Genomic DNA, 23,547 nt, shown 5'->3' on the forward strand with positions numbered 1-23,547 from the left:
ATACAGGGCTGTGTCAATCTGGCTGCTCTCTCTCAGTGTAGATATACAGGGCTGTGTCAGTCTGCCTGGTCTCTCTCGGTGTAGATATACAGGGCTGTGTCAGTCTGGCTGGTCTCTCTCAGTGTAGATATACAGGGCTGTGTCAGTCTGCCTGGTCTCTCTCGGTGTAGATATACAGGGCTGTGTCAGTCTGGTTGGTCTCTCAGTGTAGATATACAGGGCTGTGTCAGTCTGGCTGGTCTCTCTCGGTGTAGATATACAGGGCTGTGTCAATCTGGCTGGTCTCTCTCGGTGTAGATATACAGGGCTGTGTCAGTCTGCCTGGTCTCTCTCGGTGTAGATATACAGGGCTGTGTCAGTCTGGCTGGTCTCTCTCGGTGTAGATATACAGGGCTGTGTCAATCTGGCTGGTCTCTCTCGGTGTAGATATACAAGGCTGTGTCAGTCTGGCTGGTCTCTCAGTGTAGATTTACAGGGCTGTGTCAGTCTGGCTGGTCTCTCTCAGTGTAGATTTACAGGGCTGTGTCAGTCTGGCTGGTCTCTCTCAGTGTAGATATACAGGGCTGTGTCAGTCTGGCTGGTCTCTCTCAGTGTAGATATACAGGGCTGTGTCAATCTGACTGGTCTCTCTCAGTGTAGATATACAGGGCTGTGTCAGTCTGGCTGGTCTCTCTCAGTGTAGATATACAGGGCTGTGTCAGTCTGCCTGGTCGCTCTCGGTGTAGATATACAGGGCTGTGTCAGTCTGGCTGGTCTCTCTCAGTGTAGATTTACAGGGCTGTGTCAGTCTGCCTGGTCTCTCTCTGTGTTGATATACAGGGCTGTGTCAGTCTGCCTGGTCTCTCTCTGTGTTGATATACAGGGCTGTGTCAGTCTGACTGGTCTCTCTCGGTGTAGATATACAGGGCTGTGTCAGTCTGCCTGGTCGCTCTCGGTGTAGATATACAGGGCTGTGTCAGTCTGACTGGTCTCTCTCAGTGTAGATTTACAGGGCTGTGTCAGTCTGGCTTGTTTCTCTCTGTGTTGATATACAGGGCTGACACACAGCTCTGTGAGCTCTGGCAGTGTGATCACCACAGAGTTCAGCTCCCCTCTGCGTCTCTTCTCCTTGATGTGGAGAGTGGCAGAGACAGACAGCCCCACACAATCGGGCCCACAGCACTGTGAATTCCCCAGCCCTGTTTTGTGGGTGAAACTGGACTCCTCCACGTCTAGACGGGCCGCGAGAGAAAAGAGAGATGAGAGGCAGGAGCAGGGAGCCTGAGTGATTTCTCTACCCCGGGCTGAGCCCAGCCTTGGGCGGCACGCTCTGCGCCACTTCTGAGGACGACCAAACCAAAAGGGAAAACAAATCTGTGTTTGCATTCTGGTGCAGCTCTCTCTCTCTCTCTCTCTCTCTCTCTCTCGCACTCCGCGTGACTGATGCGCGTCAGTTTCGTGTCTGTCTGCGGCCACGCCCCCTCCTCGCTCATGGCCTCCCCCTGCCACTCTACTGGCAGACAGCGGGCAGGAAGGGCGACCCTGTACAGTCCCCAGCATGGGCGTGCCCACATGGAACCAGTCCGGACAGGTTCTGCTCCGCTCGAAGGATATCGAACCATTTCCCTGCTGCTTCTGCCTTTCTTCTGTGGGGACCCAGAGCTTAATGGGAAGTTGGCTACAAGGCACAGGGCTTCACTTGGCCTCTGGCTTAGCTACACAGGTCAAGGGTCGTGGACTGTGACTTACAGCAAGGAGGGTGCCGACTGGGGGCAGATTAAATACCCAGCGGGTGCCATGTTGGTGTCAGTGGTCTTCACCGGGCTGGACTGTGTCATGGGAACCGACAGGACTGGCTGAAGGGTTTCTGCTGTGCTGGTCAGCACCTCCCCTTCATCATACATCACTTTCCTAACCCTGACCCAGCAGGCGTTTAGCGCCTCCCCATGACAGGCCCATCAGCGAAAGACTGGGATCATTTGAGTGAATCGGCGTAGAGGCCTTTGGAGACTGAAACCTGACTGTCTCCCTGCGCTCAGGGGCCGGAGCTCTCCGGTCTGAGCAGATTCACTGGCGAAAGAGGGAGGCTCCTGTCAGCCCTGTGCGCGGTACTGCGGCAGGGACGCAGGAGTCAGGAGACGCTGACTCGACGCCGGGGTTGATGAGGTTACTGCTGGTCATTCTCTCTCCCATTTGCCAAGAGCGCCAGCAGGCAGAGGGGCCTCTTCTCTGCCTTGCCACTGGCTTGTCTTCTGCTCAGGGGGATCGAGGTGGGTCTGGGCCCGGGTTCTATAGTGGGCGCGTCTGCAGCGATGGCGTCACCATGCCGGGCCTCTTGTCCCTTGGGAAGTTCCCAGATTTTCCTGAAGGCCGGATCTCCAACGCGAACAGGAACAAAGACCAGGTGGCCGCGGCTTTTTTTCGAACTGGGACAAAACCGTTCGTACTGAGAATCAGCCCCCGATACTCAGGGCGAGTGAGCTGGGGGTGCTGTTGTCTCTCTTTCTCCGTGGGCGCTCAGCTGCTCGTTACCCTGCCCAGAGCAGACTAGCAGGGGCAGGGGGCCAGTCTTATCGGGGCTCTGTGGGGGGGGTTCATAGCAGAAGACCGCTCCTAAGAGCTGCATGCGTGCTCACTCACTCGACCCCACCTCCCTCTGGGTGTGAGAGCTCCGATCACGGCGGGGGGCTCCAATTTACCCCCAGACGCCCGGGGACGCAGGCAGAGAACCCAGAGCAACACCAGACGAGGGCCGACGCCTACAGCAGGGCAGGTTCCCAGCCCCAGCCCCGGGGGAAGACGGGTGTGTGAGTTCGAGGCCCCTCTGAATCAAAGCCCCCTTTTCTTCTCTCTTCTGCCTCTCGCGGGCCGGTCCATCGATTCTAGCTCGACTGATCGACCACATCCTTTGTGCAGTTGGTTGGCTTTTATCTTCCTGCAGCAGCAGGATAGGGGTGGGAGGGCTGCCATGGCCAGAGTCTGGGGGGAGGGGGGGGGGGTGTGAGGTGGGCCCTGGTCCCACACCAGCAGAGGCAGAGGCAGAGAGAGTGACAGACCCAGACCCCTCCTCACTCGTGCTCGTCGTGGGCCGCGCTGGGGCCTTTGAGACAGCTGAGGTGTGAAGCCATGCACAAACCACAGCCCTGAGAGAGCCTCCAGTCTGCGAGCTGGCTGCAGACACTTCTGCACCTCCACTGTGCAGAGGCGCCCTCTCCGAACGCCCTGGGCCCAGCCTGTCTGCCTGCCTGTAGCGTCTCTGTGCAGCTCGCAGACGAGGGCTCCTCTGGGTGCCAGCATGGGCAGCACATACGTGTGGCAAGCAGACACGCATGTAGGCGTGTTACTGTGTGTGTCATGGCTTCCATGGCCAGACACACAGGGAGTGCACAAAGCTACTGGCGGAATGCACAAAGCACTGGCATGCTCTCTGCAGTCCCAGCTACTCTTGCCTGCCAACTCCCACATAATGATACAATTGGGAGTAATGCTCACTCTAAATAATTTCCAAAACCAGGCTCTGCGGTGTTCTTTCTCAAGCCTACCTCTTGGCATTTCAATGACTTATGGGGGCCATTCAAATCATCCAAAAGACTAGCATGTTCGGGGCACTCCTGATAAAACCCCTCTGGTATAAAGGCAAGAACTCTCAGCTCTTGGAGAGCAGGGGCGAAAAGGCTGGAGAGGCAGCAGGGGCTCGTCAGCAGTCCCCGCCCGGAGAGTACAGCCTTCCTCACCGGGAGGAAGAGTGGAGGCTGCAGACAGAGTGGCAGGATCATCGGTCCTGGAGTTTTAATGTGTTCCAGTCACAGTGACAAAACATGCTGCCATTGCTAATAAAACCACTCCTGCCTGCCTTCTGACTACTGCAGCTTTACTGCAGAAATACTTCAAAGTGTTTTTTTTTCCCCGAAGGCTTGAGTTGCCTGGGGGGCAGCTGTGTAGCCTGGTGTGGGAGCAGGGCTCGGGGTGGAGGGTTCGAGGCCTGGCAGGACCAGGCTGCTGTGAGCTCCGGCGCGCTGTGTGAACTGTGGATACTTGCACAGCCCCAGTGCTCTCTCTGGCAGACAGAAGGGGAGTTTCACATTGTCATAGCGAGACGCCGTCCGCCTGGCAGGTAATGAATGGATTTCTTTACAAGAACTACTGTCACTACTAAAGAATAACAATTATATCAACACTTCCTGGAAGCATAAAGGTATGATCAGTCCTTTAGCCCACACAGGCTGAGCCTTGTGGCAAAACAGAGGCAAATTCTCAGACATGATATGGGCTTGTTCGGCAGGAACAAGCCCAAGGTTAAGTCGTCTACTCTAGCTGTGTGAAAAAGTTTGGCAGTGTGTGACACCTGCTTGTCTGCTGTGTTTCTGGCTGGCCATTGATTTGAATGTGACGGACGGTCCTGTGGGCTCCGAACATTCTCCAGTCCAAGAGACAGCAAGCGGTACGGGTCAGGATTCAAGCACAGCCTACAGAATCTCTGCCAGACAGTACCCTGGGCTTAACGGCGGCCTTTCACTGCAAGGGCAATATATCTGCAGAAGTGCTGTCGTCTTCAAAAATGTGACAGATTAACAAAGATTGCAAAAGAGCAATTTCTCCAAGCAACAAGTTGTTGTCATCTCTTTCATTGATAGTACTGCAGGACTGCAGTTCAGTTTCTTATTGCATCTGCAATTGCACTCATTATACTGTAATTATTGTGAGCCGTTAATGACAATACAACAGTATTGGTACGTAATTCTCAACTACAATAGTGCCACAATATTATTGTAATCACCCACTTATTATTGTATTGTTGCATTGTTAAATATTTTTACTCAGCTGTTATTACATGTTAATGACCTCAAACAGAAACCTTTATAAATTGGTATCTGGGCGTGGGATGAGTGCACTCTCCCTTCGGAGATCATGGAGCATGCTGTGTTTTAACCAAGCGCCACACAGAGGGAGAAGCATCTTAATCGCGTCTGCTGGTTTTGCGTTTTTAATCAGCGAGGCCCGAGTCAAGACAGAACATTCTGGAGAATTCTGTGACTTTCTCTCGCAATCTGTCACTCTCTCTCTCTCTCTCTCTCTCTCTCTCTCTCTGTGCATCGTGCAGATGTGCATAAGCAGGAACTGTCTTCCTGGCCAACTGGTTCGAAACAACAGGACAGAAAACAGGCAGAAATAAACGAGCACCTGTTGCTCTGTGCCGGTGAGCAGACTGTGAGGAGTAGATCAGTAGATCTGAATGTGACGGACAGTCCTGTTATCTCTGAACATTCTCCAGTCCAAGAGACAGCGAGCAGTACGGGTCAGGTTTCAAGCACAGCCAACAGGATCTCTGCCAGACAGTACCCTGGGCTTAACAGCATGGCTGGCCAGGCTAGAATCTCCAGCCCTCCCACAGCCTGGGTCTGGTCTAGTCCTAGCCCGGTTGATCGGAATGCCAGTCCTCGCCCTGGCAGCTAAATTTTAAATTTGGGGTGCGAGTGACACAAGTCCCTGGCCTCACTGGATCAGTCCAGCACCCCTGCACTTTGACTCGGAGGCGAGATGGAGTTTAGCTGGGAGGTGTCCATTCAGGTGAAAATTAAAATATGCTTAAACAGGCCATGAGGTTTTGCGAGTAAGCTGTGTTATGGAGATTGTGGTGACTCTTGCTTGGTTTCGACACTGCCACAGCAGTAGCGTAGCACTCATCATCATCATCATCATCATCATCATCATCATAATCAGCGACATCAGTATAATAGCACAGCAGTTTAATATGACAGCATCTTTAAAACAGACTCAGTCCCATATAGTAGTGCGTGTGATACGCAAAGATGTAAAAGAAAGAAAACAAGGCAAAACTCAGCAAGCTGACCTAGTAAAACCTAAACTAAAACTAAATAAAGTTAAAAAGTAGAATCATTCATTAACATCGGGACAGCAAAGCTGGGAGAGACAACTGGAGCCACAGTTCAGCACGAGCCATTTTTATATAAATGTATAAAAATGTTAATATAGTGCCCCCCCCCCACCCAATCAATATGATCGTATTGAATGAAATGAGTTGAAAAAGCAGGGGTTGTCTTACTTCTGCCGGCCTGTGTCTCGCCCCGAGCGGTCATCTCTTCACCCCGCAGTGAGGACAGTGCTTTTATAGCAAAGGACAGGCTGCTCTGTTTTCCATGACCACTCGCTCTGAGCTGCCTCCTCCAACCAGACCAGCTCTTCACACACAGCTTCACACCCACTGTGGCCTGCGAAGCAGCCGCCTACAGCTGGAAAACATCTTTCATTCAAAATATCAACACGTAGGTCATGTCGACCCCCAGTGAGGAACCGAGCCCACCACCTGGGGGATGCAGGCCCCGTTTTGTTTCGCTGGCCGTCTCTCCTTGGCTCACTGGTCTCAAGGCTGTTTGCAGTGTGGTATAACAGCGCTCAGTAACGTCACCCTGCAGGCGTGCTCTCTTCCAGCAGGCCGGTCGCCGTGAGAACTGAGAAGCAGTTGTTTTTTGTTAACCATGAAGAGGCCATCTTCATTACAAAGAGGTTGGTTTGCGAGCTACCAACATTGGTTTGCACGAGAAAGACGTTAGCTAATGTGTTGTAACAAAATTGCTTAGGTTTATTACTCTGGCGAATTTAAACTGAAACAAGTCACACCCTTTGGTGGTTTTTCGTAGAGTTGATATACACGCAACATGGGCTAGAGTATAACAAAGAGAACCCACATAAACCAATGCTGCTGTTGTTGCTTATTGTCCAGCACACGGCCCAGTCACAGGGCTCTGGACTCTTCTAGTCCCTGTGGAGTCCAGGACACTGACACAGCCCAGTCACAGGGCTCTAGACTCTTCTCGTCCCTGTGGAGTCCAGGACACTGACACAGCCCAGTCACAGGGCTCTAGACTCTGCTCGTCCCTATGGAGTCCAGGACACTGACACGGCCCAGTCACAGGGCTCTAGACTCTTCTAGTCCCTGTGGTCCAGGACACTGACACGGCCCAGTCACAGGGCTCTAGACTCTTCTCGTCCCTGTGGAGTCCAGTACACCGACACAGCCCAGTCACAGGGCTCTAGATTCTTCTAGTCCCTGTGGAGTCCAGTACACTGACACGACCCAGTCACAGGGCTCTGGACTCTTCTCGTCCCTGTGGAGTCCAGTACACTGACACAGCCCAATCACAGGGCTTGAGGCTTTTAAACTGACCATTTTTAGTCCCATGAGGGTTCCTGAAGTGTTCAGAATCTTCAAAGGCATTACCAGTCAACACTGTGGACTTCTTCAGATGGAAGTACGTTTAAAGCCAAGGAGCCAAGTCAAGAAACACATGGTTGTAACAGACAACCATGATCATGAAACTAACACCCTGGCGCCTTTCATGACAGATTGGGAAGTCATGCTTAGAGCAATGAGCTACGAACTACCAAACAAGCTGAGTGGCCTTTTCCCATAACAAGTATTGTTCTCATAGCCCATATCTTGTATATTGACTCTTTTTAGTCACAATGCTCTAAAAAGTGCATGAGATGCTCATCTTGCTCATTCAGTAACCCAGTACTCACAGCCCTGTGTATTCCTGTTCCCTGTTCTAACTGAACGTCCTTTTAGTTTCCAACTGTGTGTGTCCTTGTTTTGGTACTGAACTGACCCGATTTCCCTTTTTCATCTCTCTTAGGATTTTCTACACCTGGATCAAATCTTCTCTCAGTCCCCTGTTGTAGACTAAAGAGATTTAGTTCCTCTATCCTGTGTGTATATGACCATCCCCTGAGAGCAGGAAAAACTCCTAATGCTCTTCTTCCTTAATCCTTTTTTGTGGATCTGGTGACCAACACTGGACACAGTGTGCGAAGTGATCTTACTAGTACATTGTAGGGCTTGAGCGTAACTTCCACACTTTCTGCTGGGTACCCACTCTTTCTCTTTGGATCGGTATTGCTTCCCTATATTGTCCTGATGAGGAAATAGAAGAATCTGGATAAACACCCACGTGCCTCTTGTGCTCTTGTGTGTAGGTTCCTGCTGCTCGGCTTCACTCCCGTGATGTATGTATTATATATTCCTACTTCCTGTTGTAGTATTTTATCTGAGTGTAGGATTTTCTCTCTAGGATTTTTCTGTGTAAGGTTCGCCCTGTGTGCAGGAATTTCTTGTGTGAAGGACATGCTGTACAAACACCTGTTGATGCCAGAAAGAATCTGACAGATAAACTGAACAAGCACACTGATGTCTTGCATATAAGGAAGTGTGTTGGAAGGATCAAAGGCTAGCCTTAAATATATTGCTACAATATGTGCTTCTCCAATACCATGTTGGGTAGATAGAGGAAGTGTTTTAAAGTATAAAAGGACACTTGTGAACAAGGGGCAGCAGATCAGATAGGGAGAGATGCACTCTGTCCGTCTGATCTCCAGGAGGCTGAGAGGGTATTTCTTCCCTGAACTGTGCTGTGACTTGTTTCTCTGCACTGTGTGGATCACATTGTGCCTCTGAACACTTGCTAGTTTAGTCATGATTTTGTCTCAGTCGTTTTGTAATTTGTCACTGTTTCTGTTGGCCAATTCCACTCTTTATGCTAATTCAGCTAGTTTGCTGTTTGTACCAGAATCTGTACAGATACCGATCAGGAAGAGCACTGGGCCGTAACTGGTATTCAGGCTGATGTAAGCAGTGGTGTGCCACACGGATCTGATTATGTTCCTATAGATGTTTACCTTTCGTTATCTGATTATTGAGCTGTGCTGACATTTCCCTGGACTCCTGCTGGCTGTTAATTTGAAAATCAACCTCTTATTATTATTATTATTATAAGAAGTTTTCTGGGAATCCTAATATATAAAGTAATGTGTTGTACTGCTAATCCTGTACAGTACTGTACAGTACTGCTAGTCCTGGTTTCTTGTGAGACTTGCTAGCATTTTGAAGACTAACCTTCCTTTTTTAAATCCATCTTCTGCTCTGTCATCTCTTTTAATTTACTGGTAATGGAGGTAAGATTGATCAGTCTATGGTTTCCTTGTCTGGATAATTTAGAATTGATGTTGGAGTGGAAAGTATTCCCTCTGTGGGCATGATTTCCCATTATACGTAAGAGCTGAATGTCCTTTCCTGAAATCTATGAATAACGTCCCTAAAGTCCTTGAGCACAACTGGGAAAATTCCACCAGACCCTGAAAACGTATTAACTATCCCAGATGCTGCAGAACCTCAGTACCTGTTATGCTACAACGACCCAAAACTGCTCATCTTCATTTAGCATGTTTACTGTATCTTTATCATCCTCTCTTATTAACCCTTATTTACTTTTGTGTTGACAGTTCTATTACATTAAATGTTGAAAACTGTATTTTTTGTCTATTACAATATTTTTAGGGGATAATTGGTTTTGCCCCTCAATCATTGCTTTTGAAGTTAAACCATCCTCCTTCCTACCCACTCTGATCTGTTGCCAGTTGACTGCCTGCAGCCTTTGCCTCATTCCTTCATAGTCTGCTTTTCTAAAACTGCACTTTTTCACTAAAGCCCGGAGATTAATCACAACCTCGATTTCCCAACAATTCCCTGAAGTATATCCTGTTTGAAAAGACTAAGTCCATAAAAGCATTGCTCCAGTGCTTGTAATTGATAAAGGCTTGTGCATTTACAAACTGGGCTAAGAAGCCATGGTTAATAATAATAATAATAATAATAATAATAATAATAATAATAATTGCTTACACTTATATAGCATTTTTCTGGACACTCCACTCAAAGCGCTTTACAGGTAATGGGGATCCCCTCCACCACCACCAGTGTGCAGCCCCACCTGGATGATGCGACGGCAGCCATAGTGCGCCAGAACGCTCCCCACACATCAGCTCTCAGTGGGGAGGAGAGCAGAGTGATGAAGCCAATTCATAGAGGGGGATTATTAGGAGGCCATGATTGGTAAGGCCCAATGGGAAATTTGGCCAGGACACCGGGGTAACACCCCTACTCTTTTCGAGAAACGCCCTGGGATTTTTAATGACCACAGAGAGTCAGGACCTCGGTTTCACGTCTCATCCGAAGGACGGATAACAATCGTGTTATTTTCAGCTCCTGCTGCCCAGTTTGTGTGAGGAAAGTTGCAGTCTCCCATTACTACAATGATCTCGCCAAAGCAGATGTGTGCTGCTGCTCTTTGCCCTATCCCTGCAAAGTCTTCGAACGCTGCATCAGCGGTGACTGGCAGTGGCGAGGGCCTTGAGGTCGAGATGGATCGAGGCTGACTCGACGGCAGCTCAATGCTTGCACCGCGCGCGCGGGATGCATACGCAGAAACAGAGAGGAATAGATCTGTGAGTGCGTTTTTCTCTGCTTCCCCAGAGCACAGGCGGCCTGTCAATCAAATTTGTTTACCCGATTCCCCGGATTTATTTTGAGTAACCGTCTCGCTACGAAAAGCCCAAATCGAGGCGTGCGTGCGTGTTTCGGTGTACTGCATTCGGCGGCACCTGGGTATTCTTAGGAAACGTATTTAAAGCAGCAGCTGCACTGGGACCCCCCCTTGACCTCCCGCGCGCGCACACCTGCCCCCTAGACCTCACCCCCTCCCTCCCCCAACCCCCCGCTGGGTTCCGCTACCGTTTTCGACTTTGGTTTTTCGGCTCGCCCGAAACTCCGCAGCATCGCAAATCCGGAGAGGACCCGGACCGGACGAGACACGTGGGCCCTCCCACCCACCGCGCGGCAGGGCCCCGGGATTACCCAGAATTCCGTTCGGTTGGAGCTGGATGGTCCGGCCAATCTGGGCAGGCTGAGCTGGTTCGCCTGAGTGCGTCTTTTCTCATTTTCTGCCCCTTGCTGTTTGTGCCTCTAAGCAATTGCAGCCGCGCCACCTCGTTTATCTGATGCAGCTCATTTGTGGTTTGCAGCGCTAGGTTTTTCCCATCGGGGCTGTGCTAGTAAAGCGCGCTGCATTCGTGTTCGAAGACAAGACTGAGCCGGAGAGACAGCCAGCCCTCGCCCGGGTTGGACAGTACCCGGGAACCCGCTGGGACAATACGTGCACCTCTGAGCACAGAGCTCAGCTGCAGGGGTGTTACCCCTGGACCACAATCCCCCTCGTAATCCCCATCTCTGAACTGGCTCCATCACTCTGCTCTCCTCCCCACTGAGAGCTGGTGTGTGGGGAGCGGACTGGCGCATCATCCAGGTGGGTGTGGAGGGGATCCCCATTACCTGTACAGCGCTTACAGTGTATTTTCCACACAAATAATAATAATAATGTTTCTTTATTAGCCCTATACAATTTCTTGCATTAGGAATTCATCTTTTCACATACCCCAGCTTTTCTCCATGGAGACACAGACAGGGAGAGAAGCTGGCGGTCAGAGCACAGGGTCAGCCATTGTACAGTGTCCCTGGAGCAGCTGGGGTTAAGGGCCTTGCTTAACCAGGCAACTTTATTTGAACCGGCAACCTTCCAGTCACAGGTGCAGATCCTGAGCCACAGAGCCACCGCTCCGCCCAAGCGCTATATAAGTGTAAGGATTATTATTATTATTATTATTATTATTATTATTATTATTATTATTATGGAAAGGAACAAGTAAAGGAAGTTTATTCCAGTCTGAAAGGAGAAGAAAAAAAAACAATGTTTCGGCTGTGGAGCCTTCTTCTGATACCCCAAGAAGGCTCCACCGCCGAAATGTTGTTGTTTTTTTTCTGTTTTTAGCAGGGAGTAAACCTTGACTTGTTCCTTTCACAGCCTATGCATACTGACACAGCTCCCGACGTTAACTATTATTATTATTATTATTATTATTATTATTATTATTATTATTATTATTATTATTATTATTCCAGCAGAGCTCTACTGCACGGTCATGTTCAGCGTGTGTGATCTGGTGGAATAGTTACGGCTTATTTTGAATCACGGTTTGCTACGCGTGACTGTAAAGGATCAGCTGATTCAATCTGCGATGTTCCTTGGTGTCACCTGTCGGGGTGTGGCGGCTGAGCGCCGAGGTGAAAACTGTCCCTCGTGTAAAAGAAAACCCTTCGCGTCTGATTCCCCTTTCCTCGCGGGATGCGCCCGCGACAGTTCGCGCGGGCGCGCCGCTCTCTCCGGCCGGACGCCACGGCGCGCTCCCGCCGCTGCGCCGCGCGAGACAGCACCCCGTCCTGGACGTTTTCCAGAACCTTCTCCGAGACACCTCGAGAGAGACTCGTTTACAGCTCGTTTGGAATCGCTCTCCGGGAACACCACGAAGCCACGCTCATGATAAAATGAGGGGTTAATTGTGAACAAATAGCGATACTGCGACGCACGTAGTAATATTAAAATATATTTTGAGGAGGAAAGAGAGGCTTAAACGTTTGAAGAAAATCCCAAACTAATCAAATTAACTCCCTTAAAAGCAAATTGCCACCGTGTTCTTCCTCAGATAATGTCTCCGCTCACAGGCCCTGAGATCGTCACGGCAGAGACGGGGTGTCGATTTCTTCACAACTGTGACGCGAAACTCAGAAACGAGTCCAATCGCTAAAACGATACGTCAGTGGCTGGGAGAATATGGTCTTTCGTGGTTTATTGGTTTTGGGGAAAAAAATAAGTGACGGAACTGCTGGGAAAGTGTGGCTGTGATTTTACAGCTCGATTCGGGCAGTGTACTGGGAGCAGCGGTCAGGGGAAGGAGCGTGGTTTTACTTCAGAAACAATGAGTTACGAAACCAGTTCTCCCCCAAACACTAAAAGACCAAGGCTAGCCCCTAATGGCCTCAATGGTTTAATGCAAAAATGAAGAATAAATGCAGAGAATGAGAGTATGTAACAGAGTCCAGGGTCCAATTACAGAAATGAAGAGCACGGGGTTGAAAACGTCCTCGTACTGTCAAGAAGAAGCCGGGACAGACTATTAAAGAGGAGGCAAAAAACGCAGTTTTCAACATTTAACATTCAAAAACAACGTTTTTTTCTCCCGTCCTGCAAAAGCACACAAAAAAACCTGTCAACACACAAGTAGATATCTGCGAGATAACCAGGGGTAACAGAAGATGATAAAGATCCGGTGAACATGCCGAATTAAGATTTCACACCAAGTTTGCAACAGAAGACGCCACTAACAAGCCCCCCTCGAGTCGGTAGTATAATTGTGTAGCTTGATCTTGACGAAGCTCGCCGACGCAGCAGAAAGCAGCTCACGGCAGAGGTGTCTCTGAGCCTCTCCGGTGTCAGGCGCCGGGGGTGATCGAGAGAGGCGAGTTGTCACTGGGGGTGGGGTGAGAAACGGGGTAAAACCTCAGGCACGACGATCGAGCTTGATCGGATCGTCCCCGCGCGTGTGAAGCGGCAGTTTCGAGCCCCGGCCGACGCGCGCGCGTCTCGGTTTTACTATGGACGCAGGGCGCGCGCGCGCGTCGGGTTCAGACTTTTCGGAGCGGCTGCGTGTGCCCGAGGCGCGCGCACGCACACGAGGAGTGCAGTCCGGGGAGCCCGTCCTTCACGGATCTGTCGCCAAGAGGAAGCTGACCGGCTGAGCGCTCATTATTATCGGGGTAGCGGGTCGCCAAAGTACGAGACGCGAATTACACAACATGTGCTCTAAAGGAAACGTCGGACGCAGACGGGCTGCACATAAAACGATAAAACGGCCACGCGTTTCACCTTCATTTGAATAGGTGTTTTTTTTTTTCCAATGAGAAAGCAAGGCGCAACTAATCGGTGGCTATTTTCTGAAGGCGTTCATCGCCGCGCTTCTCAGCCCTAGTTAAGACAAGACTTACCCCCACCCCCCCCACACACACTTATACCCTCTCTCCCCATCCTCCCTCGACAAAACCCAAACTGAGCTGGGGGCTTATAAATAAAGCATCTCGCCGGGTGCCTGTGAACTGACATGAGCTCATGCACGATGATGAAAAGCGACCGAGTCTGGGCACACAGTAATTCAGAGAGATGCGGTTTGCTTCAGTGTTTCCCACTCAGATGTGTTATTTTAGCGCACAATAGCCTCTTCGCACCTTCCAGCCTGCTGGGTGCTGAGCTGCTACAGCTGCGTCTTGTCTCTTGGCTGTAGTGTTTTTTTTTTTGCATTTGCAATTTTTTTTTAAAGCCCCGGCACCATCCGTCGCGCGGACCCATGAAACTCCAGCCCAGAGCCCCGCGCCTCCGCACGTTCCGAGAGGGGCGGGTCTTGAAGCTCGGCCGCGCAGGCGCCGTCAGTGCCCGTTGGCTTCGGAGTCGCCAGCGAACAGACGGGTCTGGGAGCTCCTCTCGGTGATCTTCCGTGACCTCTGAAATCGCTGCGGAGCTCTAAACGATCTAAACCAGATCTCAGGTCAGTCCACAAGGCATCCACGGGAATCAGTCTCCCGGGGTCGCGACCTCCAGGTGCGCTCAGGTGTCACGGGCTGGGGGCCGGACAGGGGCGCACAGAGTCAGCGAGGGGCCCCAGAGGCCCCAGGGTCCCTACCCGCCCAGTTCATCAGTCAGCCTCTGGAGATAATCGTATTGGCACACACACAGGATTGTCAGCCTGTGTAAGAACGTAGGCGGGCCACAGGTGGGGCAAGACGCGCTTTACTTGTGAAATCATTTTAAGAAGTTAAAATTTTAATCAAGACTGACAAAAACTACGAACATCAATACATAGTAGCGCCTAAAAGAAAAAAAAACAGACATAACCCTACAGCCAGACAAAGAGAAACAGCTCGAACAGCTTTTTCAGCCTTCCGGTTGAAACAACCAGGCGGACTGTCGGGCCCCACTGTTGGCCCCTGGCGACCCGCGGGGCTCCAGCCGGCCTGCGTGCGTGTGCGCGCTCGCTCGCTCCTTCCACCGGGGGCACGAGCAGCGGCGTCGTGTGCGCGCGCGCGCGGGTGCGCGGGCCCCGCCGGAGGCCCGAGCGACCGGAGTCTCGGCGGCGAGGTCGCGTCAGTGTTTTGACATAGAAAAACATCCTGAATTCATTATCGTTTCTGTCTCTGATCTGAGCTCGCGATCTCGGGCATCAGATCAGTTTTTGTTTTCTGTGCGATTTTCTGCACCGATTAAAGTCCTCCCCCCGCCCCCTGCTTTTTACTATCAAGGACTTTTACTGGCACCTCTTTAGAAAAATCTTTCTGGCTTCCGATCTTTTCCTATTTTTTTCTCATTCTCCTTTTCATTCGCGTAGATCTTATCGCAGGAGCCATTTCTATTTAAAACCTCTCTCTCTCTCTATCGGCGCGATCAGCGCGGCTGCTTGTTTGAAGAAGGACTCTCTGCCGAGAAGCGGTTTCTAGCTCCTCTGCATTGCATAACGTTGAGAAAGTGACACTGAGACACGCTACAGATCCGGGCGTGTAGGGGACAGGCAGCCTACACGCGCTTCCACGAGTGTTAATGAAAGGTTTAACCGCCCCGCGATTCCTATCAGTAACCAGCGCAGGTACACAGAGCGGCCGGCGGGTCGAGGCACCGCTGAGCCGGCGCGCTCGGAGCTCGGCGGGAGGATAGGCAGGCAGGCGGCGGGTGTGTGATTCATTTTGCTTCGTTATTCTAGTATTGGTCTCTCCAGAAAGAACAGTGTTGATGTGTGCAAGTCCAAGTTCACGTTTATTAATAATGATAATTAATAATTGCTTACACTTCTATAGCGCTTTTCTGGACACTCCACTACAAGCGCTGTACAGGTAATGGGGATCCCCAACACCACCACCAGTGTGTAACCCCCACACACCAGCTCTCAGTGGGGAGGAGAGCAGAGTGATGAAGCCAGTTCAGAGATTATTGTCATTATTCTCATATACAGGTATGTGGTATAATGAAATGCTATTTAGCTAGCTCTCAGACGGTAAGTAGTACGACAAACAACAACAATACAATTGTATAAGAAAGGAAAGACAGAGACAACAGGCAGTGTGCACAACAACAGGTGTGCAAAATCATACATCAACCGAATGAAATAAAGGATAGAAAAATGATGGGGAACATGCTTCTTGACATGTGAGGTAGAGGTAGATGTCAATGCGTGTTGGAGTTTGGATCAAGAGAGAAGGCACTGTGAGGGTTCATGATGATCAGGGGAGCGGACCTTCGCTGACCAGGACGTGGTCAGGACGCCGGGCTGTGCGGCACTGACCGCGCTTTGGGCCAGCCGGCGGTGTGTGGGAGGGGGTGACCGGGTCTCAAGGGGTCTGACCACAGGCGGCCGCCAGTGAGCGTCCCGCCTCTGCGTGGAGCGCAGAATCGTTCGAACCGAAATGAACAGGTGGTGTGAAAGATATCAGCCACAAAAAAGGATAACGTGCTAAACGAAAGAAGGCGATTTCGAACGTCTTCTTTCTTAACCCGTTGTCATTTTCTGCTAAGGGTTAGTCTGTGTATTTGAGGTGAATTCCCGCGTCGTGGGTGTATTTCTTAAAGGTGTGTCTATCTATATGTTCCGAGAGTCGGTGCACCAGGTTGACACCGGGCTGAAATTCGACTCAAGCCAGCCCCGGATCTGATCGAACTGCTGTCTCCATGGAGACGGTGATTGTTATCGCGCTGGCAGGAGCAGAGGCTCGTGCCGGTGGGGGGGGCGCATCTTCTCGCGCGCCGCTCGTCGCTGCTGCGCCCCATTGCACAAAGGTGTGAAGCGGGAGTTATTTAAAGCAAGTCTTTTCCTCTTTGGTCCAATACGATTGTTTTTTTTTTTCACACCGACCTGAGTATCAGCTCACTTCAAAGGCCATTTTTAAAGTTCTAAGAATGTGCCGCAGCTAGAGGAAAAATAAAAACGCGTTGGAACGTGGAGGCGACGATTTGTGAAAATAAAGTATTGCAAATCCGTGTGTCGTTATCATTTTGCGTTTAGCGCTGCGCCTGGTGAACATAAATTAGCTGGGGAGTTTCTGTAAGCCTGTAATTTAACGGTAGTTCAAAACAACCCTCTAAGCCTTTTCTACGTTTTGGGGAAAGGGTATAAAGTCGGTATCGTTCATGTTTAGAAGTGCTGTATTGGGGAATAATTGTCGATTTTTCACTGTTGATACAATCGTTTTTTTTGTTGGTTTGTACCGTTGTATAAACGACAACAGTAAAAAAAAGCAATATAAAAGAAACTAACAATTCTCAATGAGCGCAGCAGTGTTGAAACAGCGAGTTCGGTGTTCAGTCTGCTGAATCGGCTGTGTTCAGTTCGTGCCTGTGCAGATTTGACAAGTAAAAACTAATCCCATGGTAATTCGTTATGATTTGCGGAAAGAAAAGAAAGGTTTGTTTTGTTTTCCACCGGGAAAAAAAACGGATTATATTGTTTAAAAATAATTTGTACTGTTTTGGTTCTGCGCTGTAGGTGCTCCTCTCGGTGAGGAGAAGATTCGCCCTGCCTGACCCCTGACCCCGGCGGGACAGAGCCGGAGCGGTCTGGAGGCGGGGAGAATCACGTCATCGCTCAGCCGGCCGCGGGGCGGCGCGAGCCCAGGTGGCAGACCAGACCCGCGGGGTGCTGGAGCCGAGCGCAGATCGCGAGCTTGTGTGTTTTCCGCGTGCGGGCGGCGCGTGCTGTTTGCTGCGGGTGTTAAAACAGAGCGCCGTTATTCTGACGTCACTGATGGGCGTCCAGTTAGGCTTGAAACGCATCAAGTTTTCAGAGACGGACAACGAAAATGATATGATTCGAGGCGGTGTACAATACTTTCGAATCGGCCTATTTGACTCGGTGAATTAGGAATGTATATGCTGTTCGCTGTTGTATTTAGCGTCAGTCCTAGGGTGCATTTCAGGTGCTCTGAGCCCATAACCATGTCAATCACCCGACCTGTTTCTGATCAGACCATGGAATAGTCAAAGGTCCTATTTACAAACACGTCGGCTGTGTAGATGGATATTCAGCCCCTCGGAACTCGGGACCTTAGCACTCCTACTGCTAGGAGCAGGCAGCAGGCCTCATATGAGCGCTGTCCTCCTGCACAATATCAAGCACAAAACTGAGCAGAGTCCAGCTCTGGACCTTTGGATGGGCTCTTTCTCGAGAGTACATCTGAGCGCAGTTGAGTGAATATAGTCTGAGGCTGTTAGATCTCCGAGCGCTGCGCTTTTGAAGAACTGCTCAGGAACCTCTGCGCTGCCTCGCGTTTCCTGACAGGCCTCCGAGGCGCCGCACCTGCAGCCCTGAGCGCCTCTGCATGCAGCAGGATTTTGTACTCAGATTTCTTCAAATATGTTTGTGCCACGTCCGTGTCGCGCTGTGAGCCGGTGGAACTTGGACCCCATAACGTGCAGCGTCTGTCAGAGATCATAGACCCCCCCACACACACAGGGGCGCCACTCCCCACGAGGCGCCTGTTAGAAAGTCATGACTCGCTGCAGGGCACGGCGGAGACACCGAGCTTCGGCCACGAGACTCTTGACAGTTTCACACGTACTGCAAGCAGGCAGGACTGTCCTCGCATCACAATTAAAGCAAGATGCTAGCGCGTTAAACTTCAGAGCTCTACGGTACGTTGAAGTGCGTTAAAAAACAAACAAACTTGACAGTGGAAAGTACGTCACTTATCCAGAACTGCAGCAGAGCCGCGGTGCGTCGGAGGCCGACACGGCAGAAACAGGGTGCAAGTCAGGCCTCGATCCCGGAGGGGGCGCAAGTCCATCCCGGAGCACAGGCCGGGACGATGGGGAGACCCCCATTATCCTGGGCTTGGCACTATGGGAGGAAACAGGCGTCCACGGCCACAGCAAACGGTAAACATCCACGCTAAAACCGGCGATGGGCTCAGTGGTTTCAGTGTAAGGGATGCAGCACTGTAGCTGGAGAAGTACAGAGTGAAGAGCAGAGCAGAAATCTCACCCATGTCACCCCTCTGTAGCACCGGCTACAAGAAAGCCAGGGCGTGCTCTCGGGAGCGCGCACTGCTGAGCCGCGGGCCGTCGCCGCTGTCAGTTGGCACCTGGGCTCTCTAGGACCGCGGCTGTTACTGTTTCCAGGACTGTTGTGTTTCCTCGAGGGGAGTTGTTAGAAAGAGGGGGCCCCCTCTGAGCCCCGCCGTCCCCGCTGCGCAACGGCTCCGCTCCAGGCCTCCCTGACACAGTCGCGACACAGCAGCAGGTGGATTTTTAATGATTTAACATTTAATAGACGCTTAAGAAACGTTTGCGAGTGTCCGTCTCGGCCCGGTCTTCTCCTCGAAGAGCCTGTAACCCGACTCGCAGCCTCACGAACCATCCATCACGCGCCCTGTTCGTCTAGAAAAAGCTCAGTGTCCTCATCATCCCTTATTACAGCGAAACAAAATTTAGAGAATTCAAGGTTGTAGCTGCGTCAGCATGCGTAGGCTGCAAAGGAACAAGCAAAGGTTTATTGCTACTGAAAAGAAAAGAAACACAACGTTTTGACAGTGGAAACGCACCCGAAGAAGTCTTCTCCACAGCCGAAATGTTGTTTCTTCTCTTCTCTAAGCACGAAATAAACCTCGACTCGTTCCTTTGCAATACCGAGAGACGCCCGGGAGATGACTAACAGGAAAGACGCCCTCATTCCTAAGATCACGGCGTCCGTTTTTCGAACGTTCGTGAAAAGCAATCGGGCCGCAGAAAAAGACATTCGTGGGTAATTTTTTTAAATAGCGAAAAAAAAAAACGGATTGTATGCCATGATTTCATAGCTGAGAGATGAGAACAGTAACACTCGACGGAATCGCCGCCCACTGGTTTCGAGAAGGATTCTGCTCTGCGTGTCCATATCACCGTTGCTCTTAACAGGTGTCTCATCAAGCCTGTCGGCAAGAGTTTTTGACCTGCTGCCGATGGGGGGGGTGTATTGTAACAGGAGGAGCTGGTGTGTTTCACCAGCCTTGTGATCGGGGGTCAATATTCGGGCTGTTGCTGCTTCTGCCTTTGAGCCCGAAGAGCTGCAGCGAGCTGGAAACTGCTTTAAAATCTAGACTCTGAGCTCGTCTTTCCATATGACTTTCTATAGATAGGCCTTATCTGATCGCAAACCACATAGTTCCTTACTTTTCACCTTTGTTCCGCTGTATCTACCATTGTACACTTGACACTGCTCTGCGTCTCTGTTTTATTTAGCTTGAATCCCACGTGTGACAAGGAACTGAGCTGCACCGCCTGTGGCCGCCCGCATTATTTTTATATGTGTGTTTTAGAATACAAATAACGAAAATAGAGATGGCGTTTATTGCGCAGGAAAGTGAAGTGCAATCTTCTCGGAAACCCATTTTTCTAATGCGAGTCTGCCTGTGCCAGTTTCCACTGCCCCGGGTTCGGGATCAGTTAAAATAACACCGCTGTAGCTGAACAAGTTCAAAGACGTTCGATTAATTTGGCTCTTAATGCTTCACAGACCATTATTAGAAATGGGAACCTTGCTCTAACCGAACACCACATTCTAAGCGAAAATACTGTATTCTGTGTGGACCACTGCATTGTTAATCTCTTCTGTAACTACCAGTTTATAAACTTTGGTTTAACATATTGCTGTTTCACTATCTAAAAGATGTTATAAATTACACATTAGTTGGATTAATAAATGGCAAATTGCTTAGTATTGCTTAAACAGGATGTTTTTAAGGATGTGTGTATTATGTATTCTTACGACATTAAGTGAGCTTTTGCAGAATTTTGTATGTTATCGGGATTAATACGAATTAATCCACAACGTGATAATTCTGATTCTACAAATTGCATAACCTTCCTGACAAATATTTTAAGATAATCGTAATTCGGAATTTCTTAAACTTAATAACCCCAAACATCCTTTTTTTAAAAAAAAAAATCCCTCACCTGGTAATGTAAAATAAATTCAACATGTAAATTAGATTGAAATGCTGTACAATGGTGATAAACAAAATTATCGTTACACTTAGAGGGCACTTTTCTGGCCACTCCATTCAAAGCGCTTTTCTGGTAATGGGAACAACAATAAACACCTTTAAAAGTGGCTTCTGAAAGCGCTTTACAGTAAGAAATGTTGTTATTTAGAATTTAAGTGAGAGGAGAGGAGTAAGAGTAGAGAGGAGAGGAGTAAGGAGGTGAGAGGAGAGGAGTGAAGGGTGAGAGGAGAGGAGAGGAGAGGGGTAAGAGTAGAGAGGAGAGGAGTAAGGAGGTGAGAGGAGAGGAGTAAGAGTAGAGAGGAGAGGAGTAAGGAGGTGAGAGGAGAGGAGAGGAGTAAGAGTAGAGAGGAGAGGAGAGGGGTAGAGTAGAGAGGAGAGGAGTGAAGGGTGAGAGGAGAGGAGTAAAGGGTGAGAGGAGAGGGGTAAGAGTAGAGAGGAGAGGAGTGAATTGTGAGGTGAGAGGAGAGGAGTTTACGACCACACGTACACGGACACGAGTTCTTAATCACGCTGATCTCTCGGGACACACACAACACCACACAGTGTACACGGGAGGAACGAGAAAATAGGTGGTGGAAAAATAAACATGTAGTAGTGAGACCAGAAACAACAGCGTGGCGGAGCACGGAAAAAGTGCGCAGTGCAGATGCGTGTGGAGTCTGAGCCCCGCAGTGGGCTGGCGGCTGCTCTTGAGGCCGGTGGTCCTTGCTAAGCGCTACGTTCCCCCAGGGCCCACAGCCGCCCCCTGTGAAGAGATCCCTCTGCTGACCGCACATCCAAGAGCTCGGGCCCTGCAGCCGTATTCACGGTCCGCCCCGTCCACACGCTCGCTCGAGTCGAGCCCGTGCAAAACTTTCTACAGCCCTGACGATTGTGCTCCACCCACACCCCCCCTTTTTCCATTTTCCCAATCAAACAATTTATGCGACGTTTGCCAACTATGCGGGTGATCAGAATAGTTACGTCGAAGGGGGAAACGCGCAACATACAGCATCCGTGCAGCACGAAACTGACCTGAAGAAAAGGCGATTTAACAAGCTGGCCATTCGCGAATCAGTTCGAATAATTGCGCATTTACACTAAAACACTGTAATACTTTGTCGCTAGGAGTAGTTACGGAACATATTATTTCCTTTTCACCTTTGACACCAAAAAAGCCGACTGCCAAGGCGATCGAAACGAGGACTTCAGGTGAGAGAGACACGTTCCCGTTACATCCACGGGAGGTGTGAGCATTTTAGACAGACTCTTTCTAAGAAGAGTTGTCACCGTGGCGAAGCTGACTCGTCTGGGGGCAGAGAGTGCACGCTGAACTGACGTGATGTTTGATGTGCGCTCCTGACTCATTCTGGACCTCAGTCATTTCAGCCGAGCGCGGCCTGCTACCTGAGAAAGTGAGTCGGCCTTCGCCGTGGCGCTGCGGTGTGAGACAGCTCGCGTCAGGATCCGAATCAGAGAAACTCGGCGACCCCTGTTTTTTTGCTTTTTTAAAAAAAAAAAACGCAGAAGAAGAAAAAAAACAGCTAACAATCCCGTGTGAACGTGCACACGTGTGAACCGACGTTAGCGCTGACCTTATGCGAGCAGACCAGAGGACACGCGTGGAGTTTCTGCAGAATTTCGCTGTGTTCCGCCCGTGAGGTTTTCCAGAAAAGAAGATGAGACTTTACCTTTCTTGCGAAAAATGTTTTTAGTTTCTCATGTGACTAAAGCATGTAATTATTCTAAAGGTACCTTCATTTATTCCTTTTGCTCCGTATAGTTGCCTCTGAATAATTCAATTCGATGCAATTAAACTGTGAACCATTTCCAGCCTCTATAGCTGTTACCCTGCGCATTCGCCGTGGTGGAGACTCGCGTGTGCCAGTTTTGGGGGTAAATAACTGCTTTTATAAATCCGCTGTAACTGCACCCTTTAGACAGGGATGAAGCATGACGAATAAACACGAGAGATCTTTATCAAAGGTTAGTTTCCATCGGGTATTGATTGATAGCGCTCCGTAATTGTATAACATCTTGTAAAGAAAGTGTTACTCTAGATTTCAAGTCCCAACACCACACCGAGCGAACAGATGAGACACCGTGAAGTACATTAGTAAGCAAGAGACGGTAGATCTTAACATCTGCTGTCTCCCCCCTGTATTGAAGAGACTGACTACCAGTAAGTACACAAAAGGTTATAGCACAGTTACTCAAACTCTAAACCCAACGGCGGAGGTGTCGGCGTGCATTCACGTACGTGAAGCAATCGTTACGATGATTCGCCTATAAAGCAAGGTGCATGCGCCATCATTTTTGTTTTGACAAAAAGCACGAAAAAGTTCGCTTCATTTCTAAATATAGCTGACCCCTCCAGTTTCTGTCGCTAATTTCCTGTCGGGCTCAGCTGAAAAGGACACTTGGCCTTTTCGTATTACCAAAATACATAAATTACACATCCCGGTGCGCGTGATCGAGGTGGCATCCAGACTAAGAAGTGAACACTTCTCAAGAATAGGAGATGTTGTAGTTGACGCGTCTGTATATATGATCAAGGGTATATTTTTCAGGGTTTCATCTATATAAAACCTCTGGATAAAACATAGATTCAAACGATTTCTCTCTTGTGTACAGTTGCTATATTATTGTTGTAATGAGCTCATGAAACAGACATCTTTCTTCCGAGCTCTGAAAGGAGGTCTCGTTCTGACACGTCGGAAACTGACACCCTGCTCTTAGTTGTGGTGTGTCTATGAGACACTGGCCGGTACCCTCCAGGTTGGAAATGCCATCTGTATTTCTTAGCAAATTGTTGGATTTTCCTCAATGGA

General features: G+C 49.8%; 1 protein-coding gene across 1 annotated transcript in view; it reads right to left on the reverse strand.

Annotated features, from left to right (window-relative positions):
• LOC107079645 (nuclear factor interleukin-3-regulated protein-like) overlaps positions 1–23,547 on the reverse strand; it is a 35,054-nt gene that overhangs the window by 10,611 nt on the left and 896 nt on the right. The gene's annotated exons all lie outside the window — the stretch shown is intronic.

This window comes from Lepisosteus oculatus, chromosome 29, assembly GCF_040954835.1.
Source record: "Lepisosteus oculatus isolate fLepOcu1 chromosome 29, fLepOcu1.hap2, whole genome shotgun sequence".
NCBI lineage: Eukaryota > Metazoa > Chordata > Actinopteri > Semionotiformes > Lepisosteidae > Lepisosteus > Lepisosteus oculatus.